We start from the raw sequence: 14052 nt of genomic DNA on the forward strand, positions 1-14052 counted from the left end.
GCGTTCATGTAGCAGGCTCCTCAGATGCTTCCGGGCCTTAAAAGAATGGCTGAAATGGTTCCACATTCTTCGGTAGGTGGCCACTAACTCGCACGCTGGACTGTCTTCATCACTCAAGAATTTTTTAACAACCAGGTTTATACAGTGCGCCAAACACGGCACTCTGAAATAGTTACCCAGCTCCATGGCCTTAACTACATTGGCGCCATTATCCGTGGAAACATAACCAATCTGGCGTTTTTTTGGGGACAGCCAGTGAAAGACCTTTGTGTTAAACTCATTCAAAATGTTTTCTGCTGTGTGACGTTTCTCCAAGCCAAACATGGCTAGTGTTGCATGTTTCCGAGCAGCTTTAAAAACTTGGTCCGGGTCAACACCTGCGTTTAGCTTTGCTTTAACCCCTGAAAAAGAGACCCAGTGTGCAGTGATGCACATATAATCAGCGCCTGCACCACTGGTCCACATGTCTGTTGTCAGATGTATAGTGTGAACAGCACTCTTCTGCAAAGCTGCCCCAATCACCTCCAGCACATCTTCATGTAGTGCTGGAACCACAACTCTGGCAAAATAGAACCGGCTAGGAACCTTCCATTTAGGGCAGAGCGCTGCCACTAATTCTCGAAAACCAACCCCTTCTACAAAAGAAAAAGGGAGAAGGTCCAGAGCTTGCATTTTAGCCAGCTTAGTGTTATACAGACGCGTCAGTGGGTGGTTGCGATCATATGGCGCTGCTGAAAACAACATGGTTCTAATGTTGCCCTGGACCAGACTTTTATGGGATGATGATGATGATGACTTCTTCGACCCAGTAACGCTCGCTGATAAACTTTTTCGCATTGGTTTCTCACTCTCTCCCACATTCTTAGTGTGGCTCACAGGGGGTGTGATGCTGACAGGGGTACTGGGTGTAAGTGAAGTGTTTGACACTTCTTCCTCCTCGTCATCATCAGATGAAACATCAACGTTGTCTTGACTTGCAATTCGGGCTTCCTTGATCTCGTTTAGGTGCGCAAACCATTGGACAGCGTGCTGTCTCTCAAGATGACCTCTCTGGCCTCCGGTACCATAGTTGGTACCAAACTTACCACGACTAACTGCATGCTTACAAATGCTACAAATGGCGACGTTTTCCTTTTTTGGGCAAACACTAAAGAAGTCCCAAACTGCGGACTTGAAATGTCTGTGGGGGCCGGAGGAGGCGGCGATACTGGTGGTGGTGGTCATGCTGCTAATGCCAGATGAAGTGGAGGATGTGGATTGCCGAACTTTAGTACGTTGTGCACTTTCACCACCAGTAATTGAGGTCGTGGTGGATGGAGGTCCCTTTTGGCGAGGAAGAAATATGGAAGCGGTACGTGTTGCTGTACTAGTTAACTCCAATGATTGTGGTGTTTCCATGGCCTCCTCGTCGACAAAATCATCCCGCTCAGCAGCTTCTCAGCCTAGGGTCAAAATGTCTGTTTGCTGCATGCCCGCTGGGGCTGCAGTGACCTTTATGATGACTGGGTCGTCGTCGTGAGAGTCTTCATCAGCAGCAGTATCCGCCACTTCTTGTTGAGCCTCATCACACTCCATAACTATGAGACTTTGGACGAGCTTCCTTTTACGCTTAACTACTTTGTCAGATCATGGTGTGCGTCACTCTCAGACGGCAGTGTGCTGGTTCCCAATTTTGATCCGTATCATCAGAAGGAGGTGTGCTTGAAGAAGATGTAGACACCACCCTTGATCTCTTTCTTGCTAGGGATGTGGAAGACAATGAATGATCATCAGGAGGAGTGGCTTCCTCAAATGATACCTCGGCTTGATTGTCGATTTCCTGATGTGCCCCTACTTCTGGAGGAACAACAATTGGGGGCACTTGTGACCCATCATGCAGCTTGCACATCTCCTTGCGCTGCCTCTCCTTCCAAAAGTACTTGGGCTTGTACTTGCACATGTGGTTGTTGTTGCGGCTGTGGTTGTTCAACACTCTTCAGATGAGTTACAACAACCTGTGTTGATTGAGGGACATTGCTGCTACTATCTAGCGATGAGCCAACATCACTGGTCGATGGTGTTTGAACAACTAGACTAAGTGCCTCTGCAGCACTCAAGGGCTTGGACTTAAGTTGGCGTGGTGGTGGTGGTGGCACTGAGCCCAATGGAGCGGGGGTGCTGCTCCCAGCTTGGTCCCCAGCAGATCCCGCTGCTGCTGCAGGCGTACTTTTATTTTTACTTCCAAAAAATGTGGCGGGCGGCACACCAGTCTCCTTGGTAACTTGCTTCTTCTGCTCCTTACTGGCAACTTTCTTGCTAGAGGAGCTACGGGGAACTTTTTTTGGGGCCATCTTCTTCAGAGGTCAGAACAGCAGACCGCAGTTGCACGAGTTGCAGAGTTGTCTGTGGCCAGACGTGACGTTGCGCTACTTTATGCTGCACACACACACCGCTGCAGGACTTCTTCCTGGCACTGGTGGTTCTCTTGAGTCTTGTGCACCTAAAAGCAATGGAAGACAGAGGAACATCAGTTCAGTTATACACCCCAAAAACTCGAAAACCACATACAAATCAGCACAATCCCATGCCATCCATGATGTTTAAATTCAAGACACCCCACAGAAAGACTAGGCCCATGCACCACTCACTACCCCTGGTCAAAAGGCCACGACAACAGCCCAAAAAAACAGAAAAAACACAGAAAAATCAGCACAATCCCATGCCATCCATGCCCTCCATGATGTTTAAATTCAAGACACCCCACAGAAAGACTAGGCCCATGCACCACTCACTACCCCTGGTCAAAAGGCCACAACAACAGCCCAACAAAATGAAAAACACAGAAAAATCTGCACAATCCCATGCCATCCATGATGTTTAAATTCAAGACACCCCACAGAAAGACTAGGGCCATGCACCACTCACTACCCCTGGGCATAATGGTTGAAACCTAGGCAAAATGGTTGCAGACCTAAGAACACTGCCTGCATTCAAAATGGCCCCCTACCTCCCAGCACATGGCCTGCCTGTACCAGCACTCAAAATGGCCCCCACCCACATGGCCTGTCCCCATGAACACCCCAAAAAATCGAAAAACACGGAACAATCAGCTCAATCCCATGGCATCCATGCCCTCCATGATGTTTAAATTCAAGACACCCCACAGAAAGACTAGGCCCATGCACCACTCACTACCCCTGGTCAAAAGGCCACAACAACAGCCCAAAAAAACGAAAAACACAGAAAAATAAGCACAATTCCATGCCATCCATGCCCTCCATGATGTTTAAATTTAAGACACCCCACAGAAAGACTAGGGCCATGCACCACTCACTACCCCTGGGCATAATGGTTGAAACCTAGGCAAAATGGTTGCAGACCTAAGAACACTGCCTGCATTCAAAATGGCCCCCTGCCTCCCGGCACATGGCCTGCCTGTACCAGCACTAAAAATGGCCCCCACTCACATGGCCTGTATGTATGTATGTATTGGCATTTATATAGCGCACTACTTACCCGTAGGGTCCCAAGGCGCTTCGACCGCTGCGAAACCCTTCCTGGCTTCCCTGAGAGATGGTCCCTTAATGGGTATCTCCAGGGTGAGACCAGGCATCCCCGGCGGTCTGGTGGGGCCGTTAGTAAAGATGAGGCAAGCTAATGCCCAGAGTTGCCGAGTGTGATCGCTGATCAGAGTGGGCACCGAGGCGAGAGAATTATCGAGTCCGCTGACCCTGGTCCAGAAACCTGCCGCGCCGGGAATCGAACCCTGGTCCCGGGCCGTCCTCTGCTCTCGGGTCTGCCGCTTCTAACCAGTGAGCCACACTACTTCACTCATGGCCTGTCCCCATGAACACCCCAAAAATCGAAAAACACAGAAAAATCAGCACAATCCCATGCCATCAATGCCCTCAATGATGTTTAAATTCAAGACACCCCACAGAAAGACTAGGCCCATGCACCACTCACTACCCCTGGTCAAAAGGCCACAACAACAGTCCAAAAAAACGAAAAACACAGAAAAATCTGCACAATCCCATGCCATCCATGCCCTCCATGATGTTTAAATTCAAGACACCCCACAGAAAGACTAGGCCCATGCACCACTCACTACCCCTGGTCAAAAGGCCACAACAACAGCCCAAAAAAATGAAAAACACAGAAAAATCTGCACAATCCCATGCCATCCATGATGTTTAAATTCAAGACACCCCACAGAAAGACTAGGGCCATGCACCACTCACTACCCCTGGGCATAATGGTTGAAACCTAGGCAAAATGGTTGCAGACCTAAGAACACTGCCTGCATTCAAAATGGCCCCCTACCTCCCAGCACATGGCCTGCCTGTACCAGCACTCAAAATGGCCCCCACCCACATGGCCTGTCCCCATGAACACCCCAAAAAATCGAAAAACACGGAACAATCAGCTCAATCCCATGCCATCCATGCCCTCCATGATGTTTAAATTTAAGACACCCCACAGAAAAACTAGGGCCATGCACCACTCACTACCCCTGGGCATAATGGTTGAAACCTAGGCAAAATGGTTGCAGACCTAAGAACACTGCCGGCATTCAAAATGGCCCCCTGCCTCCCAGCACATGGCCTGACTGTACCAGCACTAAAAATGGCCCCCACTCACATGGCCTGTATGTATGTATGTATTGGCATTTATATAGCGCACTACTTACCCGTAGGGACCCAAGGCGCTTCGACCGCTGCGAAACCCTTCCTGGCTTCCCTGAGAGATGGTCCCTTAATGGGTATCTCCAGGGTGAGACCAGGCATCCCCGGCGGTCTGGTGGGGCCGTTAGTAAAGATGAGGCAAGCTAATGCCCAGAGTTGCCGAGTGTGATCGCTGATCAGAGTGGGCACCGAGGCGAGAGAATTATCGAGTCCGCTGACCCTGGTCCAGAAACCTGCCGCGCCGGGAATCGAACCCTGGTCCCGGGCCGTCCTCTGCTCTCGGGTCTGCCGCTTCTAACCAGTGAGCCACACTACTTCACTCATGGCCTGTCCCCATGAACACCCCAAAAATCGAAAAACACAGAAAAATCAGCACAATCCCATGCCATCAATGCCCTCAATGATGTTTAAATTCAAGACACCGCACAGAAAGTCTAGGCCCATGCACCACTCACTACCCCTGTTCAAAAGGCCACAACAACAGTCCAAAAAAACGAAAAACACAGAAAAATCAGCACAATCCCATGCCATCAATGCCCTCCATGATGTTTAAATTCAAGACACCCCACAGAAAGACTAGGCCCATGCACCACTCACTACCCCTGGTCAAAAGGCCACAACAACAGCCCAAAAAAACGAAAAACACAGAAAAATCAGCACAATCCTATGCCATCCATGCCCTCCATGATGTTTAAATTCAAGACACCCCACAGAAACACTAGGCCCATGCACCACTCACTACCCCTGGTCAAAAGGCCACAACAACAGCCCAAAAATCGAAAATTCCAAAATTGTAGTTGCAGCAACTGTAATGCCCCAAACAAACTTACTTGTGAAATTTCTAATCCAAAAGTGATCCAAAGAAAGTCAAAAAGGCCTCAAATCCAAATATCCAGCAGCATCCACAAAAAGTATCCTTCCAGGTTAAGAATCCGAATGAAAGTGACCAGCACATGAAGAAAGCACTGGGAGGAGCCTGCTGGACAGGAACAGGAAGTTGGAGACTGTGGGGCACTTCCTTCCTCCCCCCCCCCAAAAAAATGGACTCCTTGCAAAAAAAAGTGCAGGCAAATGTCAAGCTGAGGAGTTATTCTGATAAAAATCATCATTTTCAGAAGGTTTATGCTGCTTGCAGGTGGATTTCTTGTGCAGAATTTCAAATTTTGTAATTTCGCGCGTGCAAGATTGTTGCTGCTCGCCGCATCTACGTGTTCACAATTGCGAACTCTCGCGATGCGTGCTGTGCAAGGTGGCAAGCGGCAATTACGTAATCGCAGTCGCCAAACTACCGCGGGATCCCGCAGCAAGATCCAAAATGGCGCAGCACTCGCAAAATATCGAGAAAAACAACTGCAAACGCTGAATGACGGTAAGTGAACGCCGCACGCCGCAAAATTGTATCACCAAGAAAAAAAAATCCGCTGCGTGCAAATGTGTGGATTTTCGGTAAATTTGCGAGCGTTCGCGGATTGCGAATTTACCAAAAATCCGCGAGCGGAATGGATTTTCCGCCCATGCTTAATTGTAATTGCATTTATATAGCGCTTACTACCCCTGACGAGGTGTCAAAGCACTTTTTCAGCGAGCAGCACTCTAATCTGGGACCCATACAGGATTAGTGTTAAATTAGTATAGTAAAAAATGGAAGTACAAAAGTGGTGGGTAGGTTAGTCGGTTATTTGTATTTGGAATGATAGCAGAAGGATAGAGGAGGAAAAACAGCTTGTTACCCCTGATGGGGTGTTGAAGCACACTACTCCGGAAGCCTATAAAGGATTAGTGGTGAATTAATATGGTGAGATATGAAAGTAATTTCAGTGGTGGACATTAGTCAGGTATTTGGAGTGAGAAGGAAAGCTGAGGGATAAAAGGCAAGAAAGGTTTGCATTCATACAGCACTTGTTACCCCTGATGGGTGTTGAAGCGCTTTTCTGGCGAGTAGCAGGCCACTGCGGAACCCATAAGGGATTAGTGTTGAGAATTAGTATAGTAAAATATGAAGTAATTTGAGTAGTGGATATGTTATTCAGTTATTTGGGTAGAGAAGGGTAGGTGGCGGGATAGAAGAGGGAAAGAGATTTATATTTATATAGAGCTTTCTATCCCTGATGGGGTTTTGAAGTGCAAGTAGCACGCTACTCTGGAGCCCTTAAGTATTAGTGTTGAATTAGTGTGGTGAAATATGAAAGTAATTTTAGTGGTAGATATGTTAGTCAGTTATTTGTATTGAGAAGGGTTGAGGGGGGTAGAAAAGGGAAAAAGATTGCATTTATCTAGCGCTATTAACCCTGATGGGGTGTTGGGACGCTTTATTGGCAAGTAGCACGCTACTCTGGAACCCATAAAGGATTAGTGGTGAATTAGCATAGTTGAATATGGAATTTGAAAAGTGAACATGCTAGCTTGTTAGTTTTGATTGAAAACGATAGTGGAGGGATAAAACATGGCAATACAATGTCCACATGCATCTCTCCTTCACAATGCAGAGGGATACATAACACCTCCAGCACAGCAGACTAGATAACTCATCAGTGATGCCAGAGAGGACCACCACATCTTCCACCACAGAGTCCTATATTAGCCCATGGACATCCCACGCAACCCACCACCGGGATCAGGGCGGCCAATCTACTTAGGGGAGATCCCAGCCCCTGCAACAGACCATACAACAGGAACCACTGCAATCATGGCTGGCTCACAACACTTCACTGTCCCACACATGAAAAATACAGATCAGCACAGTATCTTCAGCCTACTTCCTCACTCTCTGGATGCTCTGATAAATATTCATCTGGCTTCCTGCCAGCACCAGATGAATCATCAACCAGGCCCTCATCGCAAGCAGCATGGACTGAGGCAACACCCTCTATGTAGGAACCAACTCACACCTGCTAAAGAGACTGTAGACCATTTAGAACTCAGTTTAAAATGCTAACCCACACCTACAAAACCCTTCAAAACCAGTGTATAATAACCACCTGGTGAACTTTTACAAGCCCTCAAGACAAATGCGCTTTGCCTCCCTCTCCCTCGCCCAGACTCCCCGGTTACACTGAAGCATTAGTGGCGGCTGCTATTTCTCCTACCAGAGCTATACAAATCCCATTTGATTAATAGATTGGTGGATTGGCTGTACCTTTGCTGCATGAGCACACCTACAGGCTGGCAATATTATGACATCCATGCATCTTGAAACCAAGCAATATGAAAGGAAGTGATGATGGAGTGATGACAGAGAAACACTCAGCTGTTATTCCCTTAATGTATGATTACCTCAGCTTGGTTTTCACCCAGTCGATCCCTTTATTTGACCTAAATAAACTTCAGCATTAGTAAGTAACAGGAGTTGATTTACCATTCACAATATCCACCTCTCTACTAGTTAAAGATAAATAAAAGAAACGTCTGTGCCACCTTCCAAAAGTCCTACTTCTATAAAGAACCTACCCAAAACCTCCCTAACAAGAATACACTGGGGAGAGATACACTCTCTGCTCATGCGTGATAAAGCCAAGGGCATTGTGCTAACTCTAAGAAAATATAAGCATTGGAAAAGCTAAAAGGTCTGGCATCACCCTCCAGCATTTGGTAACTCTTTTTTGTAAAGATGTACTGTTCAGGAAATGTTTGGCCCTTAGTCAATCTAAAAGAACACATTGACCAATGACAAAAAAAATATTTTAGTCTCCAAAAGCACAGAATTCCATAGTATCTCTTGCACTGTAGAGAACTCCTTTATGTATGTGGGTATTCCTTGTGGGAGAGCAGCATGCCTTGACTCACAGTGAAGTCAGCAGATGGCTGAAAAGTGGGGACGAGTTGCCCCTTGATTAATAGTCTAATGGATTGGAGACAAATGTGAATGGCATAACCTCAGACAAATGGATGAAGTGTGGCTGAAAGTCACTATAAGTAATTATGTCATACACATAACTGCAGTTAAATATAAAGGTCTTGGCTTAGACAGATCTAAAAAGCCGTTCTCCTTACAGCTGGCTGCTTATCGATGCCCCTGAGTCAGGAAAGCATCTTGCGCTGCGGGAGGGCTGCTGTGTTTTTATGGCGCCTCCTGGGGCATTGTCAGCATCACAAATGGGCAAGGGCCTCTGGGAGTTTTAGTCATCGAGCTGTTCCCTTCACGGCCTAAGTTGAAATTGACCAGCCGTTCGTCTCACGGCAGCAGCAGAGGCTGCTTGTCGATGCCCCAGAGTAATGAAAGCGTCCTGCGCTGCGGGAGAGCAGCTATGTTTTTATCATGCCTCCTGGTGTGTTGTCAGCGTCACAAATGGGTAGTGGCTTCTGGGAGTTTTAGTCGTCAGACCATTCCCCTCACATCTAAAGCTGAAATTGACCAGCCGTTCACCTTATGGCAGCAGTGGAGGCTGCTTTTTGATGCCACAGAGTCAGGAAAGCGTCCAGCGCTGCGGTAGGGCAGCTGTTTTTTTATCGCGCCTCCTGCCGCGTTGTCAGCATCACGAATGGGCAGGGGCCTTTGGGAGTTGTAGTCATCGGGCCATTGCCCTCACGGCTAAAGCTGAAATTGACCAGCAGTTCACCTCACAGTAGCAGGGGAGGCTGCTTGTCGGTGCCCGATAGTCAGGAAAGCATCTTGCACTGCGGGAGGGCCGCTATGTATTCATCACACATCCTGGCGCATTGTCAGTATCACAAATGGGCAGGGGCCTCTGGGAGTTGTAGTCGTCGGGCCGTTCGCCTCACGGCCAAAGCTGAAATTGACCAGCCGTTCACCTCACGGCAGCAGCGGAGGCTGCTTGTCGATGCCCATGAGTCAGGGAAGCGTCCCGCGCTTCGGGAGGGCCGCTGTGTTTTTATGGCGCATCCTTGAGCATTATCGGCGTCACAAATGTGCAGGGGCCTCTGGGAGTTTTAGTCGTCGAGCCATTACCCTCGCAACCTTAGCTAAAATTGACCAGCTGTTCACCTCACGGCAGCAGCAGAGGCTTCTTGTCGATGCCCCAGAGTCAGGAAAGCGTCCGTGCTGCGGGAGAGCCGCTATGTTTTTATCACACCTCATGTCGCGTTGCCAGCGTCACGAATGGGCAGGGGCCTCTGGGAGTTGTAGTTGCCAGGCCGTTCTCCTCACCCCTAAAGCTGAAATTGACCAGCCGTTCACCTCACGGCAGCAGCGGAGGTTGCTTATCGATGCCCTAGTGTCATTCAAGCTTCTTGCGCTGCGGGAGGGCCGCTGAGTTTTTATCGCACCCCCTGGCGCATTGTCAGCTTGATAAATGAGCATGGGCATCTGGGAGTTGTAGTTGTCGGGCTGTTCCCCTCATGGCCAAAGCTGAAATTGACAAGCTGTTCACCTCACAGCAGCAGCGGAGTCTGCTTGTCGATGCCCTAGAGTCAGGAAAGTATCTCGCGCTGCGGGAGGGCTGCTGTGTTTTTATTGTGCCTCCTGAACCATTGTCAGTGTCACGAATGGGCAGGGGCCTCCGGGAGTTGTAGTCATCAGGCCGTTCCCCTCACAGCTAAAGCTGAAATCTACCAGACGTTCACCTAACGGCAGCAGCGGAGGCTGCTTGTCGATGCCCCAGTCTGAGGAAAGCATCCCGAGCTGCTGGAGGGCCGCTGTGTTTTTTTCTCATCTCCAGGTGCGTTGTCAGCATCAAGAATGGGCAGGGGCCTCTAGAAGTTTTAGTTGTCGGCCGTTCCCCTCACGGCCAAAGCTGAAATTGACCAGCCGTTCTCCTCACGGAAGCAGCTATTAAATGCCTACCCTTGGGAGAAAATTGTGTTTGTTAACATGTCTTGGTCAACATTTCACTCCTTTTGGAGATGCTGATGGTCATTGGTAGCCTGGAAAAGCACCTTCCTACAGTGAATGCACAATCTAAACGTCTTAATGCGGCACATTTGTGATAGTATCACTTTCTAATTTTGTCATTTTATACTTATTAATACTGTCTGGCCATGAAGACGTAATTCCACTAGCCCTGAAAAGGACTTACACACCCAGAGCGCTTTCAGAGACCACTTAGCACTACAAATACGCAAGTCATATTCCCTGGCTGCAACAAACAGGATTCAAATTCTGCCATCAGCAGTGGTTGCATTTACGTTAGAGGTTTCATAACATCAAATAGTGCATTTCCAACTAATTAGTTTAACTTGAACTTATTTTTCAATTAAGATGTGAGTGTCCCATCTCCCCTTACCTGCCTTTTTCGGTCAACCTTCAACTTGTATATCTTATGTGGTGTTTGGCAAACCCAACCATTGCCATTGGCTACTATCTGTGGCATTCAGAAATGCTGGTTTGTTATTGGTGTATTTGTGCAAAAGTCCCTCCTTTGCTCCTTAGTTCTCTCCCTGGCGATTTCACTCAAAGAATGTTTAGTTTGGCCTTCGCATACAGCATGTGATGGCTCCTCCTCCAGGTTTTCATTCCTCAGCTAGTTTTATTTTCACTCTAACTTGTTTTTCACTTACTGTGTGCGGGCAGTTGTAAACTTGAATCTCAAAACATACTACGATCAATAAAAAACAAGCATTGGCATAACTAATAGGTCTTGCCTTTTATGACATTATAAGTGTTTAGCCATGCAACAGTTAATGTTTCACCAAGGATCTTGTGCTGCATAATTAAATAATTATAAGGTCCCAAAGGCGAGACTTATTGGCTATGCCAATGCTTGTTCCATTTGGAGTAACTGCTCAGTGGCGGTAGACGGTCCACCTTCCAATTCCGATGTGCAGCACTCCAATTGATCTCTTTGTGTTTATCAACTTTCTCTTTCGACAGTCAAATTTGTCCCTTAATAGATCAATTTTTGAGTCAATCGCAAAAACATGGTACAATTATCTAGATCCTGTGGGGCATCACCCCCACCTCCGGAGACCAGCTGGCACAAGCAGACCAGGAAGGCTCAATCAGCTTTTGCAGAGCGTAGCAATAGAAAATATTTGCATATTAATTTTCATAAATTTATCAATATCCTAATTCATTGCTAGGTAGGCATTTTCCATTCTAAACATTCATTAAGCGGTATAAGCAGGAATACAAAGGGAACGGATCATCAGGTCATAATTAACATACAGATTGCAGGAGAGAGTAATGACCACTACTACAAACAACATTATCATCTTTCTAGTCCTAAACAAAAGCAAATTCTAAAATCATCTAGTAAACATTTTCAGGGCTCCTATGCATTGCAGTGACCAAAATAGCTAACAGGACATTTCTAGGAAAAACATTTTCCAATTGATTGTTACATTTTCCTTTTATGAGGGCTAGAACATCAATCATATTTGGGACCAGGAGGACCACACAGGGCCATAGGAATTAGGACGAAGAGCTGCAAAGGGCTGCTCCTCCTCAAAAATGGGATGACTAAAGGGTTACATTATTGACAAGAAAAAGAAGAAGTCCTTGGGGAAATTGAAGCCGCTGTACAACCAACCAGAGGGGAGTCTTTTCCCTGTGTCCATTTGAGCCTCACAGGCAGGTTCTTGTTTTTTCCACGGTGGAGCTGCACAACTCGCAACTCAAGAATCACAGCCCAGTTTCAAGGAAAAAGTCTCTTCTTTCAGAATAGGGCAGTCACCCACCAGGCAAATTCTCTTAGCGATCCTGTCCAGTGTCTCAGGTAGTGCGCCAGTTTTCTTCACTTCAATCTAACAGGCACCAGATGCAGCACCTGTACCTAATCTCAAATCCTTCCCTAACTCCTGTATTGCTCTGCTGGCGCACTGCTCATTCATTTGGGCCACACATTACATCCAGTGTACCCAGGTATCTCTTGACCAACAAACAAAGAAGCAAACTTGTTTTCACTTTGGGACCAGGATTCAGAGGCCTGATGCTAGGGTCTCTGAACCAACCCTTGTTTCAAAAGGGGTCACCTCAAGCAAAGCTTCCTCGCCATTCTAGTCGGTCTGTGACTCTCAGCTGGGCATCAAATACAATTTCTCTTTTCTGATTTGTGACCCCATCTTTTCTCCCAAGACAGTGGCAGGGGTACACAATTCATTTCAGGGCTTCCGCCTTCACTGAGGTCCTAGTTGCCAGCAATGCCTGTGCTGGTTACCTTCACCTTGGCTTCAAGCTGGACTGATGCTGACGCTGACTCCCCAGGCTGAATCTAATGTCCGGGCCCCTCTGGCAATGGTTGTAAGGCAGCAAATGTCTATTTGTGGACAGAACAAAAGGTCTTTAGACAAGGCACAGAAACAGTCTATCAACAGAGAGGATAGTGTTAGAATACTTCCTAGTCTTGGGACGCCCCATATATTAGCAAGGCACCCAAGAACTACTTTCATCTTATCTATGAGAGAGTAAAAAATACAACAGCCTGGACCTATTGGCAAGTATAAAAGGAACTCTTTGGTGAACAAGAGTAATACATCACCCAATCCCAAGCAGCCAAGGAGGTCTGTATTAATTTACTAAATTGTGAGGAGAAGAGAAAAACAACACAGACATATCCTAAACACTTACATTGGTGTATTCCTGTGTGCTAATCTGAAAACCCTCAAAAAAAGAAAATGTTCTACACTTTTGCTCATAAACTTTACATTACTGTTACAGGACTGCAGACACTTCTAAAATGATTCTACTTAATAAAAGGTACCTACATTGTATGTTTTAGGATCATGCTCTCATGTTATAGGAGCAGCAGGAAAATCTAAAACTGCTAATTTAACAGGGTTCCTATCTATAAAGCAACAGTTTCTTCAAAACTTTTTTTGCTAAGGATCACATGGGCATCTTCCCTACGTTCTACTTTTCATGATCCAAACTATGCAACATCAGCTCTAATAAGGACTGTCAGTTTATTTACATGGACTAGCTAATAAAAAGCTAGCAATGCCCTTGCAAAACTATGTTGCATGGAATAACATACAATAATGGTGCTATCACCTAAGAATTTTTTAACAATAACAACCGGCATCTAACTCCCCTTAAAGGTCAAAATAAGGGAACACCAATCTAGACTACTGATCCTGTCATAATCTCATCAAACAAGATGGGTAGGAAAATAACATATATTTTTATTAATTGTATTAATGCCAACAATGTTTAAAACAGTATTACTAAATAGCCAATTAAGTGTCTCGTTGCTATTTCACAGACAACTTAGACAGGCAAGAAAAAAAAAAGAAAAGGAGAGAGCAACATACATATTACCTAGCCTTAATTTGTAGAGGACCTAGCCTCCTTCCCCCATTTTGACAGTAGGAAACCTGAAACAGGTTTCACTTCTGTCAACACTATCAACCACTATTTGTAGCAACTGGCCATAAACAAAGTTATAGAAGGTACATAGCACTTTTGAGGAGGTAAAGAGTATGAATACCGAAATCCCAATCCTTTTAGCAAATGTACAAATGTAACATGAGGGCAAATTAATTCAAACTAAATCCC

This window comes from Lissotriton vulgaris, chromosome 4_1 (assembly GCF_964263255.1).
Source record: "Lissotriton vulgaris chromosome 4_1, aLisVul1.2, whole genome shotgun sequence".
Classification (NCBI taxonomy): domain Eukaryota; kingdom Metazoa; phylum Chordata; class Amphibia; order Caudata; family Salamandridae; genus Lissotriton; species Lissotriton vulgaris.